Raw genomic sequence first — 18,392 nt, forward strand, 5'->3', positions numbered from 1 at the left:
CGGGAGGCCATTTTGGGGGCGTCGCGGTCGGTGCGGCTGGGCCCCAGGAGGGAGCCGCGCGCCGGAGCATCTTCTGGCCTCGGTGGGAGGCAGCCCTTCCCCCGCGCCCTGCTCCGCGGGGCCCCCGTCTGCACCGCTGTGTGCCCTCACCTGTGTCTGCACCGACCGGATTGCGCCGCTGCCCCTTTGCACAGGGTGTCTCCCCGCTCCGCCAGCGCCCCGCGACCTCAGCTCGTGTCGCAGCCTGAGCCGCGGCCCCCCTCTCCTGGCCTCCACAAATCATTGTCCAGCCTGGAACCTCTCTCTCCGTAGGATTTATCTTCCAAATTATATAATTTAATTTTTTAATCGTATCCATCGTGTGCCTCTCGTCCTACCTTAAGCTCCACTAGGGGAAGGATCTCTTGTTTTGTTCGCCGCAACCCCGGATGCCTGCAACAGGGACCGGCACACAGTAGGCGCTTAATTTGTAGAATGAATGGGAACTGGGCAAACATAAATCTAACTTTACTTTGAAGGGGGATGTGAGCTTGCAATGAATAGGAACGACCCTCACTCTAAAACAAAAGGGGACTCAACCCTAGGTTGTGAATCCACTTCCGAGAGATGGAGAGACTGCTCCCGACCCCAGAAGAGTAAAGTCAGGTCAGGGGCTCAGCAAACTGTGGGCCCCCTGCTAATAGGCTAGCTGTGGGTCAACAGCCTTACAGCTAGCTGCCTAGATTTTAACCGGAGACATATGTTAAAAGGAGATTACCTTAGGGTGCTGGGCGCTGAATATTGTTCTCACTCAGCAAATATTTATTCTGTACCTATTTCAGGTTGAAGAGGAATTTTTTTTTTAATGTTTATTTATTTTTGACAGAGAGAGAGAGACAGAGCATGAGCGGGGGAGGGGCAGAGAGAGAGAGGGAGACACAGAATCGGAAGCAGGCTCCAGGCTCTGAGCTGACAGCACGGAGTTTGAGCGGGGCTCAAACTCACAGACTGTGAGATCATCGCCTGAGCCGAAGTCGGCGCTCAACCGACTGAGCCACCCAGGCGCCCCAGGAGAGGAATCTTAAATGCAGCTGACAGTCTGGTGCATTCGCTGGCGCTCATTTCCTATCCGCCCCCCCCCCCCCCCCCCGCCCTCATCTCAGCGTAGCTAGGTGTGGGTCCTGGAGGATAAAGTCCACCTACCAGTTCTGTGGCTAGGATGCAAAGTCTCTGCATTCCTAGGGAAGCCTCTACAGGGATTAGAGTCCTCAAACCTGCCACTAGCCTAGGGGAGGAGACAGCGAAGAGGTGTGGGGTGGGGAACCAAGAAGAAACACCCCTCCTGGATGTGTTATCTCCAGACCAGTGGGAAGATTTTAAAAATGTGTATGTATATATATATATATATATATATATATACACACACACATATATATGTATATATATATACACACACATATATATGTATATATATATGATATATGTATATATCAATTAACAATCTCCCATTGCAAATATATATATGTATATATATACACATGTATATATATACACATATATATGTGTGTGTGTATATACGTGTATATATATATATATATGTATATACACATATGTGTGTATATATATATTTGCAATGGGAGATTGTCAATTGATCCAGACACTGGAAAAGTGGAAATGCCTAAAGTCTCATGGGTAACCCCTTAATAATTAGGATACTTAGTGTATTTGTGGTAAACTAGTAAACACAAAGTTAGGGTGGTAAAAAGAGACACCCCACCCCAGCATTCTGGCCACAGATTGCAAGGAAAAACCAGGAGGCCTCAGAGTCACCATCAGTGTCTGTTCCTGAAGGAAGCACTCAATCTCAGAGGGACAACACCATCAGGCACAGGCGGTAAAGGTGACACCAAGGTCATTGTCCTGAGTTTGTGGTCCCCTCTCCTTAAGAAGTATTACAATTTGGGGCACCTGGGTGGTTCAGTCAGTGGGGTGTCCAACTTTAGCTCAGGTCATGATCTCACGTTTCGTGATTTCGAGCCCGGAGTCAGGCTCTGTGTTGACAGCTTGGAGCTTGGAGCCTGCTTCGGATTCTGTGTCTCCCTCTCTCTCTGCCCCTCCCCTGCTCAGGCTCTGTCTCTCTCATTCTTAAAAATAAATAAACATAAAAAAAAAGAAATATTACAATTTGAAAAACTGGCCAGTTTACAAATATGGCAATGGTAGGAAATCAGAGGAAATATAATATTCCGAAAGAAGGAATGAATTACATCGTTGTATGTTCAAGTGGGTAATTGTACTTTTTGTGAAGTGGTACAAAAGAGAAAATTTTAGGTAAATTGGAGAAGTTTTCGCCAAAAAATGAATTTGGAACCAAATTCTTTCCTCTGTTCTTTCCTGAGTTTCCCAGGTCATCACAACTACCACTAACAACAACTACCACTAACAACTTTAAAGCAAATGGTTGCCTTAAAGATCACCTGTTAGGGGCATCTGGGTGGCTCAGTGGGTTAAGCTTCTGACTTCAGCTCAGGTCATGATCTTATGTTTCATGCCCCACATCAGGCTCTCTGCTGTCAGCACAGAGCCTACTTTGGATCCTGTGTCTCTCCCTCTCTCTCTGCCCCTCCTCCACACATGCACTCACTCTCCCTCTCTCTCTCTGTCAAAAATAAACATTAAAAAAAACCACCTGTTAAATCTTTGGCCAATCCCTAAGGAGTGGCAGGGAGGGCTGCACAGGAAGAGTAACTAAAGATAAATAACTGGAAAAAGGTGATGCCACTGGCTGATATTGAAAGGACAGGAGACAAAAGGGAGCTGGGGAGGATCCAGAAGAGGAAGAATATAATAAATTAACTTTGGAACTTGCCATGTTGGAAAGTAGGTGGACATCCACAAAAAAAAAAAAAAAAAAAAAAAAAGTCTAGCAAACAACTGGAAATGAAGCTTAAAAGAGAAGTTAGGAGTAGAAACAGATCCAAGAATCATCCTCGGAGATATGCAAGTTTACAAAGAGGACCAAAGAACGAACCTTTAAAAATAGGGAACACATGGGAGAAACACAAAAATCACTGAGAGAGGATTCAGAGAGGTAGGTGAAAAAGTCCATGGAAGAGAGGTGTTGGAGTAGGAGAAGAGATGGGAATTTGACATTTTGAATTTATGGTTGATTTCCCAGATGTAAGTTTCAGTCGAGGGCAGACCCTCAGCTCAGACTGCAATGACAGAAGTACTATATATCAAGAGAAGGAAAGGGTACCTTGACTTAAAGAAAAACGGTAAAATAAAAGGGAAGTTTTACGTTTGTTTTGTTTTGTTTTTAGGAAAGAGAGACTTGGTTATATTTTGAGAATAAGCCAGAAGAGCTAGCAAGATTCAAGAAATAAGGGAGAGTGTGTGTGAGTTAGCAAAGCCTGGACCTAGAGGAAAAGGAAAAGTCTGTGGAACTGAAATTGGAAGACCAGGTAAGGAGTGGGGAGTTGAAGATCACTTTAGTTCACCATGTCGTTTGACCTGCCAGAGAAAAGGGTGATTTTGAGAGCTGGAGACTTTGTAAACCGTTTTAGAACTGTTCTACAGGAGAATACAATAAGTGCCAAATAAATGGTTCAAATGAAGTGCTACCACAAAGCCTCCCTTTCAACTAGAAGAGGGTAGTATTTAATCTAAGTGTTGAGTAAATAGGTATGTGAAGGGGAGGAAGAATGAGGACCAGGTATTGTGCAAAGGCCCTGGGGCAGGAAAGCATAAATGTCTGTTGTGGGAATTGGAAAGAGACCCTGCAGCCTCATCAAAGAGACAGGGACATAGTGGGAAATAAGACTGGAGAGGTAGATTATAGAGTAGATTATATAAGGCCTTGAATATCAAGGTAAGGAATGTGGGCTTTATTTGTAATGGAGAACTGTTGAAGGTTTTTGAGTGAGAAGGTAGCAGTACTTAAAAGGGTTAATCTAGGGGTGCCTGGGTGGTTCAGTCAGTTGAGCATCTGACTCTTGATTTTGGCTGAGGTCATAATTCCAAGGTCATGGGATCAAGCCCCATGTTGGACTCTGTACTGAGCCTGGAACTTGTTTAGGATTCTCTCTCTCTCTCTCTCTCTCTCTCTCTCTCTCAAAAAAAAAAAAAAAAAAAAAAAAAAAAAAAAAAAAAAGAGGGTTAATCTAGGTCAGGGTCAATATGAAGAATGCAATGGCAAGACTTGGTTGAGGTAAGCCCTGCCCTGCAGTGGTAGCAAAGGGAGAGAAAGAAAGGGACCACTCACCCTGATGTCCTTCCACACACTACTCATCATGTCTTTCTGGAGCTTTGTTTACAAGTATTTTGCTCTCCAAGAGCAATAATGACATGTAATTATACTAAGGCTTGGGGCTTTTCCTGGTTGAGTAAAATTTCTGTTATGAGTGTTATTAGGAAAGATAGTAAGAAAGGTTAGCTTTATATATTCACTTGATATACTCTTCCAACCTTTGGGTTCAGGATCTCCCAAAAGTCCCCCAAAGATATTTCATTCTGACTCATGTGTTCCGCTCATTCCACAGAGATTTTATGAGTGGACATCATTGAGGCAGAGCCCTGAGTCAGGAGCCAGAGACCTGTATTCACGTTTTACTTCTGGGAAATCTATAGTATTAGCCACGTCTCCTAAAATCTCTGGGACACCGTTTGCTCTGAAATATTAAGATGATCCCAGATTTCATAATTACATTGTTTCTTTGAGCTTCTTGGAGGGGAAAAAAAAAGTCATGTTCTGTCTTCCAACTCCTCTCTTCTAGAGGGCTGGGAACATGAGTAAGTGTAACCATATCTGATGTATATTATAACAAGGTAACTGTTTGGGACAAAGCATTCCAAGCAACCTTTTCAGCCTAAGGCCTAATCAGAGATGATCCCTAACAAGGGACAACCCCGTCCCCAAGCTTTTCGTGTCATCTCACACTTGCTCACCCATTTGTCCTCCCTGCTGCCCCACCTCTAACTCTCTGAGCAACCAAATTCCAGTATGTCCAGATCTCCAGTATACATTCAAAATAAGAGTATCATTTCAAAGGAGAAAAAAAAAGAGCAGGAAGACTAGATATTTTCAATTCCAAGGGAAATTAAAAGGAACAGATTCCTTCTGCATAATTTTTTTTCTGAGTTGTTAAGATGCCATTCTGATGAGAGAGCCAGCTTGCCTCCACACACCCAAACAACAGCTGATTCCACCTCTCATCTTACTTCCCTTTCCTCATCAGTGAAGGAGGCAGAAGCTTGGCAGCGTAAACCCATACACATTCCCCAAGCCCCAAGTTCCCTCCCAGTCCATTGTGGCAGAGAGTTTCGGCACAGTCCCACCAACTGCCGGATTTGCTTAGATTCTTTATGTGAATTTATTTTTTTTGAATGTACATCTCAAATACAGAGAGAGGGAAGAGGATATATGGACATAACATTGAATTCCGAGACAAAATACCTGGTGTGGCAGCCATGGGGACCGTGTGGCTCAGATCTCCCTTAGCGAAAGAATCTGCCATTCAACTACTGGTGTGCAGGCAGCTGTCAGCCTCCAGCTACATACATCACCTTTGGGATCCATTACAGTGTCAGAGGTAAGTCCCCACTGTCCCCAGGCCTGGTATGGGGGTTAGGGCTTGGCCATTTCTGCTCACTATGAAACTTCTCTACCAGACACTCTGTTCTGGAGCTTTCCATTGGGTTGACTGAAGCTTGGAAGGATCTGCATCATGAGGTTCTCCTTACCCAATTTTGCTTCCTACATCCTTTCCTTTCAGGGGTATCAGAGCCTTCTGTATCCTTTCCTGCTTCCTTCCCCTTTTTCATTCATAGACATTAATACCCAGTGAACCTCTTGCACCCCTAATGTTGCCTCAGCATCTGTTTCCCAGACCGCCTGAATTGACTCAGGTTGGTTCCCAGGGTGGTCTGAAAAAGCAGGCAGTCAGATGGGGTTTGGGAACTGCACTACTCACTGCCTGGCTGGCAGTAAGAACCCCTCCCAGATAGTATGTGGGCTAGATAGTCTGAGACAAGATGGCGACCCAGTTGCTTTCACGGATGGTACAGTGGGAAAATGTTCCTGTGGTGTAACAATTCAGGCATGTGGGGAAGGCGAAGGGGTAGTAGTGAATACAGGGACAGTGGAATTGGCTGGCTGTTATTAAGTTGCATTGAGCCCTGCCAAGAGATAACGAAAAGCTGAGAGCAGTAACCAAACATTGAAAATTAACTGTGAAGGCCAACAGCCTCTTTGATGGGTTACAAAGAGGCCCTTATCTATAGCAGTGGGAGAGCAAAAAAAGCTGAAGACCAAACACAGGATTTAATAGAGTTCCAGGAGGCAGATCTGTAATCAAGGTCAGAGCCTTGGTTGGGAAAACCCAGAACTCTGTAACATGGAATTGGAGGTGTGTAAGTGGTGCATCCCAAAATTTTGGCTCTCACACTCCTCTAAACCCTCAGAGCCTTAAGAAGGAGCCCAACCTCCCTATTAAGATCCAGCACTCCCTCCTTGTGAAAAGACACTACAGAGGCCTCTCCCCTGCCAGAATCTGCCCCCACCACCCTTCTCCTGACTGCCAAGAACTTACTTAGGGTTAAGTTACAGCATAGTCTAACAGGAACATGCTGGTCCCAACGAGGGAAGAAAGGAACTATACCCCCAGGACTGCATGTGCTGTATAAGAACTTATGCACTCATAAGAACTAGCCAGCATATACTGGTAAGATTTGGGGGGTATCTGTGGGGTTGGTGTTTAAAAAATTTTTAACGTTTATTTATTATTGAGAAACAGAGAGAGGCAGAGCATGAGCATGGGAGGGGCAGAGAGAAGGGGAGACACAGAATCCGAAGCAGACTCCAGGCTGTCAGCACAGAGCCCCATGCGGGGCTTGAACTCATAAATCGCGAGATCATGACCTGAGCCAAAGTCGGACGCTTAACTGACTGAGCCACCTAGGCGCCCCATCTGTGGGGTTGGCGTTTAACCAAGTAGCTGAAATACAAGACTAGATACAGACAGTTTATTCACTGGGGCCCACTCTTGGGATAGAATTTAACTTGCTGGTAAAGACCTGCCTCAGTGGCTCCTAAAAACACGGAGGAGCCTTGGTGAGTGAAGTGCATCTCCCTGGACTGCCATAGCTCGGTGTAGTGGGCACATACTAGAATCAGTTGTTATGAGAGGCCAGAAGCTCTACCACACGATGTTCCATAAAAGGTCTCTAGGAACTCCTTTACCAAGGCCATCAGGAATGTGCTGGAGAAGGTACTACCAGCATCACTGTGAAGCTCTGTGTGGCTTTCTTCTGCAAACCAGAGCTAACAGGAGGAGATACTGTCACAGCTATCTTCTATAGCAACAGAGGTAAAGGAGTCCCAAAGCAATAGAGGCCAAGGGGCAGCACTTAACACTTAACTGCCGAAACCTGGAGGGTTACAATTATCCTAATGACTGGCAAGGTTAGAGTGACAGCCCCAGGAGCATGACACAGAGCTGTGGAGATGGTTAATAGAACACGGCATCCCTGGGGGCAAGATCAAAGCACAGGTATTACTGAATATATGTAATTGAAAGAAATAGACAAGCAGGAACCTAGGGAGGGAAGTCCCAGTAAAAACTCATGATCCCTTTTCTAGCTTGCCAACCTGAGTCAGTTTTCAGATCCAAAATTCATTGGTTAAAGAGGTGGCCAGGCCTCCAAGACTGGCAATACCGTGGTAAGTATGTGCTACAATAATTCCCCAGCCCTTCCAAAAAGGGATCTATGACTCTTTGCTCAAGTGACTGTAAACACAGGAGAGGAGAACAGCCAGGCATTTTGAGGGCTGTTGGTCACAGAACCTGAGTTGACCTTGATATCTGGAGACCCAAAGCATCATCTCACCCACCCTGTTGAGTAGAGCTTATGAAGGCCAGGTAATAAATAGAATCCTGACTAACGTCCAGCTTACAATGGATTCACCCCATCTAGTCAGAAACAGGACTGTTTGGACGTCCTGCAGAACATCACTTTGATCTGTTGATGTCGTCATGCTGATCAGTCAGGATGAGGAGTAGTTTGCATACTCTAAGCCTCAGTAAGACCCATCTGCTCCAGAGGAATGTGGAAGATAATCACAACAAAGATTCGGGGGCCTACCACGTCAAAACCACAGTGAAGTTTTCAGGAGTCCAGTGTTCAAGGGACGCGCCAGAACATCTCCAAAGTAAAAGACAAATTGTTGCATCTTGTATCTCTTACAACAAGAAGGAATCAGAGAACTTCAGAGGCCTCCTCATATTGTGAAGGCAACACATTCTATTCTAGAAACACTGCTCTGGCCCATACACCAGGTGCCACACAAGATGGCCAGTTCTGAGTGGGGCCTGGGGCAGGAAAGGAGTAGCCCCACTGTCTTAGTTCATGCTGCGAAAACAAAATACCACCATCTGGATGGCTTATAAACAATAAACATTTATTTCTCACAGTTCTAGAGACTAGGAAGTCTAGGATCGTGGTGCCAGTAAGTTTGGGGTTTGGTAACTGCTTCCTGGCACATAGATGGCTCTCTTTTCACTGTGTTCTCCCATGGCAGAAGGAGGAGTGGGCTTTACTTGGTCCTCTTCTTGTAAGGACACTGATCCCATTCCCAAAGGCTCTGCCCTCATGACCTAATTACCTCCCAAAGGCCCCACTTCTAACACCATTATGTTGGGTAGTAAGATTTCAGCATATGAGTTTTGGAGGGATGCAAACATTCAGATCATAGACCCACTTACCATCACTCTCAGTGACCTATTGGGGGATTTTGTGTTTCCTGTTCCTGCAACTCTGAGCTCTGCAGGATTAGAACTTCTAATTCACAAAGGGGCATACTCTTTCCAGAAGGATCCCATTAAATTACAAACCATGGCTGCCACCTAGGCACTCTGGACTCCTTATATATGTACAGGGAGCATAGGGTAGGGCAAGAAACTACTGTGTTATCAGGGGTAATTGACCCTAATCAGGGAAGAGATACGACTGCTCTTACAAAGCTGGGACAGGACAGGGGCACCTGGGTGGTTCAGTAGGTCGAGCGTCCAACTTTGGCTCAGGTCATGATCTCGCAGTTCATGAGTTCGAGCCCTGCATCAGGCTCGCTGCTGTCAGCGCGGAGCCTGCTTCAGATCCCCTGTCCCCCTCTCTATGCCCCTCCCCCAGTCACATTCATTCTTTCTCTCTCTCTCTCTCTCTCTCTCAAAAATAAATATTAAAAAAAATTTTTTTAATTAAACAAACAAATCTGGGGCAGGATGGAGGTCCTGGTAACTTACCAGCATCCCAGTAAAGTGGGATGTACCCTACCCGGGCACTCCGGTCCTCCCTTGCCTAGTTATGACCATGAATGGAAAAGTACAGCAACCCTGGCCTACAAAGGGTCCTCAGACCCCTCAGATCCCTCCGGAATCAGGGTTTGGGCACCAAGTGGCTATACCACTGAGACCAGTAGAGGTGATGGCTGAGGGCGAGGAAGATTTAGAGAGGGGAGGAAGGAAACAAGGAGTACCGGCAGCAGCCCTGGGACTAATAGCAGCGGTGGGGACCGTAGTTTATACCGTCAGCCTCCAAGCTCCTCCTCAGGAGGAGAGGCCCCTGGAACACTTACCAAATGTGCAGGGAGAAGTGAAGCCACAGGACACAACGGGTGGGCTCTAGCAGCCAGGGAGGTGCCCATGTCGATTCCCTCCAAGAGAGTACTTTCTGTTCAGCTGCCAGAAGTGCAGCCTCCCCTCCTTCCAGCTGCGGCACCTTCAGGGTGCACTGTTACATTCGAGTTGCAAGCACACTCTTCCCTGGCAGCCCCAGCCAATGACTGAGTGTGATTGGGTCCTAGCATCCAGCCATTTCCATTCAACATGGCACTCCTGTAACTGGCAGTCTTTGTGCCGATCTCTGTCCTGGGTGGGCTGAGGGTCTGTCACATCTGCATGGTGACTGGAGGTCCCCTTGCCCTGTCCTTCTTCCTCCCTCTTTCACAGGTGTTACCCTTAATAAACTCCTTACAGTCCTAACTTTGTCTCAGCATCTTTACCCAAGGACCCAAACTGACACACTCAGGCAATAAAATAATGTTAAACAAAAAAATGAAAACTACATGTATATGTGTGTACACACACACACATTACAATCACAAAGTTTTTTTTAATGTTTATTTTTGAGGGGGTGAGGGGTAGAGAGCAAGGCAGACAGAGGATCCAAAGTGGGCTCTGTTCTGACAGCAGAGAGCCTGATGTGGGGCTTGAACTCATGAACCGTGAGATCATGAACTGAGCTGAAGTCGGATGCTTAACTGACTGAGCGACACCCCCAATCACAAAAATTTTGAAAATGTGTATTTATGTAGATGAGACCTGGAAGGAGACATAGAAAAATTAAGCTGGTTGGTCTATTAGAGTGAAAGGATTGTAAATGTTTTTTTTTTTATTTGTCCTTCATTGTTGACGTAAGGATAATTATACATTACGCAAAATAAGGAGAAGATAAAGATTTTGGTTCTGTACCTACTTTCTGTCTCTTAAAAGCTGTGGGACTTTGGGTAACTGAGTTTTTTGTTTCCTTGTCTATAAAATAAGGATAAGAATTGTGAAAATAAAATGAGATTAAGAATACGAACACATTTTGCTACTGTACAACACGGTAAAGTTGCAAAGTATTTTTTCTAAGTTTATTTATTTTTAAGTAATCTCTAAAACTAATGTGAGGCTCACGCTCAATGACCCCAGGATCAAGAAGTCACACGCTCCCCCAACGGAGCCAGCCAGGCGCCCTGGTACCTTTTTATTAGAGGCCAGGGTCCCTGATATAAAGAAGCTGGTCAGTCAGTGTGTTTGCTGAATTTCTATGGCTGCTGTAACCAATTACCACAAATTTGCCATCTTACGGGCTGGAGATCAGAAATCTTAAAATCAAATTGTCAGCAGGGCTGCATTCCTTCTAGGAGCTCTTGGGAGAATCTGTGTCCTTGTCTTTTCCAGCTTCTAGAAGCTGTCTGTACTCTGGCTCATGGCGCCTTCCTCCATCTTCAAAGCCAGCAACGCAACATCTTCAAGCCTCTCTCCCACTTCATGGCTGCCTCTTCTGTTGTCACAGCTCTTCCACTGACCTGATCCTCCTTCCTCCATCTCAGAAGGACACCTGTGATTACAGGGGGCCCACCTGGCTAATCCAGGTACTTCCCCATCTTTGAGTCCCCATCCCTAACTTAATTGCATCTGCAAAGTCCCTTTTGCCATGCAAGGTAGTATATTTTAGGGGCTCCAAGGATGAAGACGTGACCACCTTTGGGAAGCCGTTATTCCACATTATTGCGGTGATACAGGGGAGAACACAGGAGGTGACATCCCTGTTCCCATGGAGATTCTCTTCTAGTGTAGGAGAGACAGAAACTAATTGGTAAGATGCTGATACATGCTATGAAGAAAATTTTAAAGGGGTGTCATGATGGTGACTAGGTATAGAGAATGGTTGGAGAAGTCTCTCTGAGGAGGTAGCATTTGAGCCAAAACCTGAAGAATTAGAAGGCAATTACTGGCACCCTTGCATCCAGGGCCCCCCTGGAATCCTGCAGAGATTTTTGGTAAATTTGGCACCTGTTTAGGAAATGAGTTGGCTACTTATGAATGTACTCTATTAAGGAGACCAGTTCCAATGCACAAAGTAAATACTGACTTGTCATCCCTGCCCCGGGGATTTTAGTTTCTAGCCTGTCTGAATTGGAAGTCAAGATCAAGAACCAACTCTGCCTCTTTAGGATTAAGAATCTAGGGGCGCCTGGGTGGCTTAGTCGGTTAAGCGTCCGACTTCAGCTCAGGTCACGATCTCACGATCCGGGAGTTCGAGCCCCGCGTCGGGCTATGGGCTGATGGCTCAGAGCCTGGAGCCTGTTTCAGATTCTGTGTCTCCCTCTCTCTCTGCCCCTCCCCCGTTCATGCTCTGTCTCTCTCTGTCTCAAAAATAAATAAACGTTAAAAAAAATTATATATAAAAAAAAAAAGGATTAAGAATCTAGCACTGTTTCACGCATATCATCTGGCATAAAAGCCCTAAGACTACACTGGATGACAGAGACCAATTGGGAGTAATTTAAATCCTTAGCCACTTAAATTTGAATTTCCAAAAGCTTTTCAGAGAAGTTTAAAGTGGATGGGCCTCAGCAAGAGTCTCATTCCTCACTGAATCCTGGGGACAGGGACACCAGGTGCTGGGTCCATCCATTCAGTGAATTGTACTGGTGTCTCTCAAGTTCTGTAATGCCTCAGGAGAACTAAGAAATGAGACCTTGGGACCAGCAGATTAGCAGAGCAACTGATTCCCTAGGAGAAAAACATCTTTCTTTCTAGGCTGTAAAAGGGAAGGTTTTCTGTATATTGATGGGGACAAGGAGAGCACGGTCTTAAGGAGGGAGTCAGCCAGTTAAATAAAGTACAAAAAGAACACAACATTCTCACAGCAGCTAACTGAAGAGTTTTCTCCCCAGTTCTCTGCCTCTTATCTCATCCGCACCCCCTCCCCTCCCCACTAGGAAGTGGCTACTTTATCCTGGTGTGTGGCTACTTTATCCTACAATCATACTCGTTGTATCTTGTCTCCCTGGTTGTCTTTTGTTTTTTCCAAAGTAATTATTTTATTTCAAAATGAGTTTCTCTTTGGGGCGCCTGGGTAGCTCAGTCAGTTGTCAGTTGAGGTCGGACTTCGGCTCAGGTCATGATCTCACAGTGAGTTCAAGTGCGTGGCTGGCTCTGTGCTGACAGTTCAGAGCCTGGAGCCTGCTTCAGATTCTGTGTCTCTCTCTCTCTCTGCCCCTCCCCCGCTTGTGTGCCCCCCCTTCAAAAATAAACATTTAAAAAAGTGACTTTCTCTTTGATTGCAAAGATAAATTAGATGAATTGATATATACAAGCAAGCATGTACAAATTAAAATACACAACTTTGTAATTATAAAAATTTTTCTATGAGATTCTTTCCCTTTTCTAAACAGCTTTATTGAAGTATAATTGACATACAGTAAACTGCCTAAATGTAAATGTACAATTTGACAGTTTTGAGATACCTATATCCATAAAATCCTTACTGCAGTCAAGACAATGAACATATCTATCCACCAGAAATTGGTGGTAGGTGGGGGTGGGGTGGGGGTGGAAATGTTCTCCTTGGGTTTTAATCTCTTGTTATCAGCTCATGAATTTGTGCTCTGAATAATGAGATGAGATGAATCATTCATAAAACTTCTTTTCTACAAAGGCGGGCAGAAAGAAAAACAACTTCCCACCCTCTTGGCAGGTGACCAGTGGTTCATTAACCTAAATCATGTCACTGCACTGTCAGTTCCCTTTCTTCATTGTGCACAGGACTCAGCTGGAATGCAAAGGGCTGGGAAAAGAGCCCAGGTGGTGTCCCAGGCCAGCTCGTGGCTGCCCTGGATGGAACCAGGATCCTTTTGCCCTCAGTTCCCTGCCCAGCCTGCCCTCCTGCAGTCCATCTTCACTGGGTACCATGTCTCCCAGCCCAGGAGCTTGCTTCAGGCACGAGTTCCTTATCTACCTCCAGCTCCTCACTCCTCCCTGTGGTCTAACAGGGAGACATACATATATTCATTTATCCTTCATTCTAAAGCCAGTCTCTCTAGTATCTAGACGATTCCTCTTCTTCTCAACTCTTCAGCAATGTTTATTGAACACCTACCAGGTGCCAGGCACCGTGCTAGGCTTCTGGAATAGTGCAGAAATCAAAACAGATTTCTGCTTTCAGAAGCTGCCTTCAGGAGCTTATATCCTAGTGAAGCAGGGAAACCACAAGAACCTAACTTCCACCAATTTCCCCTTCCCTCCATCATCTTCAATAATTCCCTCCCTGAGTTTCTTTCCTTCTGCCCTGAAAAATGGATAGGAGAACCATAGCCCCTTCTCTTTGTAACTTGTAGCTATAACACTATTTCTTTCCTTTCTCTACATCAGTGCCTGTGTCAGTTTAAACCCAATGGTTCCAAGTCCCTTTGTTCCTCCTCTACAGTTGAACTCAGAAACTGATGACCTTTTTCTTGGTGCCCCTTCTACTGAATGTGTCTTGTTCCTCTGCTTCCTACTCTTCCACAATTGCCCCCCACCCCCGTGGGTTTCCACACCACTGCTCCAGTGCCTCCCTTGTCTCCATCACAGGTACTCCTGCCCAGTCCCCTAACCACAGGCGAGGCTCTCTCTCCTGTGCCCATGACTCTTCTCCCTCACTCCCATGCCTTCTACTGACACCTGCAAAAGCAGATAACTCACATCTCTATTTGAAATCCTGACTTCTTCATGATCTCACGGTTTGTGAGATCAAGCCCTGTGTCAGACTCTGCGCTGACAGCTCGAAGCCTATTTGGGATTCTCTCTCTCCCTCTCTGCCCCTCCCCCGCTGATGCGCGCTTTCTCTCTCTCTTTCTCTCTCCCTCTCTCTCTCTCAAAATAAATTAATTAATTTAAAAAAATACTTAAGGGGCACCTGGGTGGCTCAGTCAGTTAAGTGTCGGACTTTGCTTGGGTCATGATCTTGCAGTTTGTGGGTTTGAGCCCTGTGTTGGGCTCTCTGCTGTCAGCGTGGAGTCTGCTTTGGATCCTCTGTCTCCCTCTCTCTCTGCCCCTACCCCGCTCTTGTGCTCTCTCTCTCAAAAATAAATAAACATTAAAACAAAAACAAGAATCGTATTTAAATGCTGACCTCTTATTGGTGTACAAAACCTGTATTTCTAACTTCCTCTAGGACTTCTGCACTTGTACATCTCACCTTTATTTCAGATGCATGCAAACGAGGCACCTTAACTTCCCCAGTTCACACCAGCTCTCCTTCTCAACTTCCTTGTCTTTACTAATTACACTCCTCAGTGTCTCCTTCCAGTATTGCTTAGAACCATACCAGAGATTAGCTACCAAAAAATCCATCCAGCTAGACTAATTGAGGGTGTAAACAAACACACACAAATAAGCCAATTTTAGAGGAATATGTGTGTGTCGGGGGGGGGGGGGGGTGAGGATCCGAACCTCTGCTTTCTCTAGAAAGCAACCTTTTACTTCAAAGGAAGACTTACCTTCAATACCTTGACATCAGAGGGCAAAGGAGGAATGCACAGGGCACTGAAATGAATGTACGGGGGAGACAGGAATGCCTGAGAGCCTCGGGGAAAGGGGTTCGAGGCATGAGGGAGAGAAGAGATGACAGTCTACAGTCAGCTGTTTGCTAATTCTGTGTCCTGGGCAGAGCTGGCTCCAAGAGGGTTTTGCTCGCATTAGTCAGTGAATTGTTGTGGGGTGGCAGTGATAAAAAGCAGGAAACTCAACTGTCACAGCCAAGAGGAGCCTAAGTAGACATTACGAATAGATATGATATGTTATCCTGGATGGGGTCCTGAAACTGAAACAGAATATGAGACCAAACACCAAGGAAATCTGAGTAAAGCATGAACTTTAGTTAATAATGACGCAGCACTATTGGCTCATCAATTGTGATAAATGTACCACACTAATATAAGATGTTAATAATAGGGGGTGCCTGAGTAGCTCAGTCTGTTAAGCATCTGACTCTTGGTTTCAGCTCAGGTCGTGATCTCTCAGTTTGTGAGTTCGAGCCCTGTGTCAGGCTCCCAGGCTGTCAGCGCAGAGCCCACTTTGGATCCTCTGTCTCCCTCTCTCTCTGCCCCTCCTCTCTCTCTCTCTGTCTCTCTGTCTCTCTCTTGCTCCCTCTCTCTCTCTCAAAAATAAATAAACATCGGGGCGCCTGGGTGGCTCGGTCGGTTAAGCATCCGACTTCGGCTCAGGTCATGATCTCACGGTCCGTGAGTTTGAGCCCCGCGTCGGGCTCTGTGCTGACAGCTCAGAGCCTGGAGCCTGTTTCAGATTCTGTGTCTCCCTCTCTCTCTGCCCCTCCCCTGTTCATGCTCCGTCTGTGTCTGTCTCAAAAATAAATAAACGTTAAAATTAAAAATAAATAAATAAATAAATAAATAAATAAACATTAAAAAAGAAAACGAAAAATCTTTTTAAAAAGATGTTAATAATAGGGAAAACTGGGTGTAGGGCATATAAGAACACTTACTCTTATAGTATTTACTATTTTTGCAATGTTTCTGTAAATCTGAAGCAATTCTTAAATTGTTTATTTAAAAAAAAACAAAACAAAACAAAACAGCATCACCTGGCAGCCTCTGTCAGTAAAACAATGTGACTCTTGATCTCACTGTTGTGATTTCAAGCCCCATGTTGAGGGTAGAGTTTATTTTTAAAAATAAATAATAAAAAAAATACACTAGCATGCTCTCTCTCTCTCCCTCTCTCTCAAAATAAAAGTGGGGGGGAGTACCTGGGTGGCTCAGTTGGTTAAGCATTGGCTTCTTGATTTCACCTCAGGTCATGATCTCATGGTTTGTGGGACTGAGCCCTGCCTCGGGCTCCACACAGACAGCACACAGCCTGCTTGGGATTCTCTGTTTCCTTTTTTCTCTGCCTGTCTCCTGATCTCACTCTCTCTCTTAAAATAAAATTAAATTAAAATAAAATAAAATAAAATAAAATAAAATAAAATAAAAATAAAAATAAAAGCAGTAAACTCTAATAAATTCTTGATTTTGAAACTTTGGCTCCCTAGGCTTTCGGGGAAGGGCCTATTGTTTGGAGGACCCCCACTGGAAGAGCCTAGAAAGAACATTGTTACTAGTGTCCAAACCTGGAAACACCTATCTTCATCTCCCAGGCTCCCGACATCAAAATTGTCATCGGGGAATCTGGGTGGCTCAGTCAGTTAGGCATCCAATTGTGGCTCAGGTCATGATCTCGTGGTTTGTGATTTTGAGCCCACATCAGGTTCTGTGCTGATAGCTTAGAGCCTGGAGTCTGCTTCAGATTTTGTCTCTCTCTCTCTGCCCCTAACCCACTTGTACTCTGTCTCTGTCTCTCTCAAAAATAAATAAACATTAAAAAAAAAATTTAATTGTCATCAAGTGCTGTTGATTGAAATTTAAAATATCTCTCATTTGCAAGGTTCTCAACCTACATGTCCATCAAGAGGTGAATGAATAAGGAAGATGTGATATATACATAAAGTGGAATATTATGAAGCCATAAAAAGGATGAGATCTTGACATTTGGGACAACATGAATGAACCTAGAGGGTATTATGCTGAGTGAAATAAGAAAGACAGAGGGGGCCTGGTTGTAATTTGGGGCCCCACGTTGGCTGTAGAGATTACTTAAAAATAAAATATTTTTTAAAAAATTTCTACAAAGAAGTTAAATAAGAAATAAGTCAGAGAAAGAGATATCTTATAATTTCACTTATATGCAGAATCTATAAAACAATACAAATGGGGGTATCTGGCTGGCTTAATCTGTGGAGAGTGGGACTTTTGATCTTGGAGTTGTGAGTTTGAGCTATACTTAAAAAATGAAATCTTTAAAAAATAAAATAAAAAACAAATAAACAAAATAAAACAGAAACACTTTCATAAATACAGAGAACAAACTGGTGGTTGCCAGTGGGGAAAAGTGAGGAGATGGGAGAAATAGGGGAAGGGGATTAAGAAGTAGTCCCCCCCAAAATGCTTCAAATAGAATCAAAAGACTCATAAGTCAGAGATAATAACTCATACATAAGCAAAGAGCTAGTTAATTTATATAAAGAAATACTAAAGACAAACAACTTAATAGGAAAATGAACAAAAGAGAGCAACAGGCAATTCACAAAAAGAGAAAAAGAAAAATGACTAATACATTGGGGTGCCTGGGTGGCTCAGTTTGTTAAGTGTCCAACTTCGGCTCAGGTCACGATCTCACAGTTCATGAGTTTGAGCCCTGCGTTGTTGGGCTCTGAGCTATCAGCCTGGAGCCTGCTTTGGATTCTGTGTCTTCCTCTCTTTCTGCGCCTCCCCTGCTCATGCTCTGTCTCTCTCTGTCTCAAAAATAAATAAAACATTAAATTAAAAAAAAATGATTAAACATAAATATGTAGAAAACATGCTCAACTTCACACATGATTAAATAAATGCAAATCAAAACAACTACAACAATCAGATTGGCAAATTTTTTAAATTTGGAGATTTACTGATTTGGCAAGCTGTGAGAAAAGAGACATGCCCAGATCTTCTTGCTAGGAGTGAAAATCAGTACAAACTTTTTGGAGAGCAAGAAGGCAATAAAGATCATTATTTGAAATACAGTGTTTCCTTTGGCTTAGAGCAGTGCTACTACAGACAGTGTCTGAATGTAATTTCAAGATATGGCGTTTGTGTTCATATATAGTATATAGGTATATATATATGCACAATGAATGCAGCTATGTGCCACTGTACAGGTCATATGGCCATGAAGCTGGTCCTTTCTCCAAACACAGTCCATCCTCATTATTTGTGGGTTCTGTATTTG

The 18,392-nt window shown here is 44.4% G+C and overlaps 1 long non-coding RNA gene across 1 annotated transcript; it reads left to right on the forward strand.

Moving 5' to 3' along the window:
- Positions 1-28: 28 nt before the first annotated feature.
- Positions 29-9,189, forward strand: LOC109257102 (uncharacterized). Its single transcript, XR_002075910.2, has 4 exons — positions 29-454; positions 3,303-3,443; positions 5,384-5,570; positions 7,954-9,189. It is a non-coding gene; the product is annotated as an uncharacterized LOC109257102 (long non-coding RNA).
- Positions 9,190-18,392: the final 9,203 nt, after the last annotated feature.

This window comes from Panthera pardus, unplaced genomic scaffold (genome assembly GCF_024362965.1).
Source record: "Panthera pardus isolate Hobbes unplaced genomic scaffold, ASM2436296v1 HiC_scaffold_11, whole genome shotgun sequence".
NCBI classification, from domain to species: Eukaryota; Metazoa; Chordata; class Mammalia; order Carnivora; family Felidae; genus Panthera; species Panthera pardus.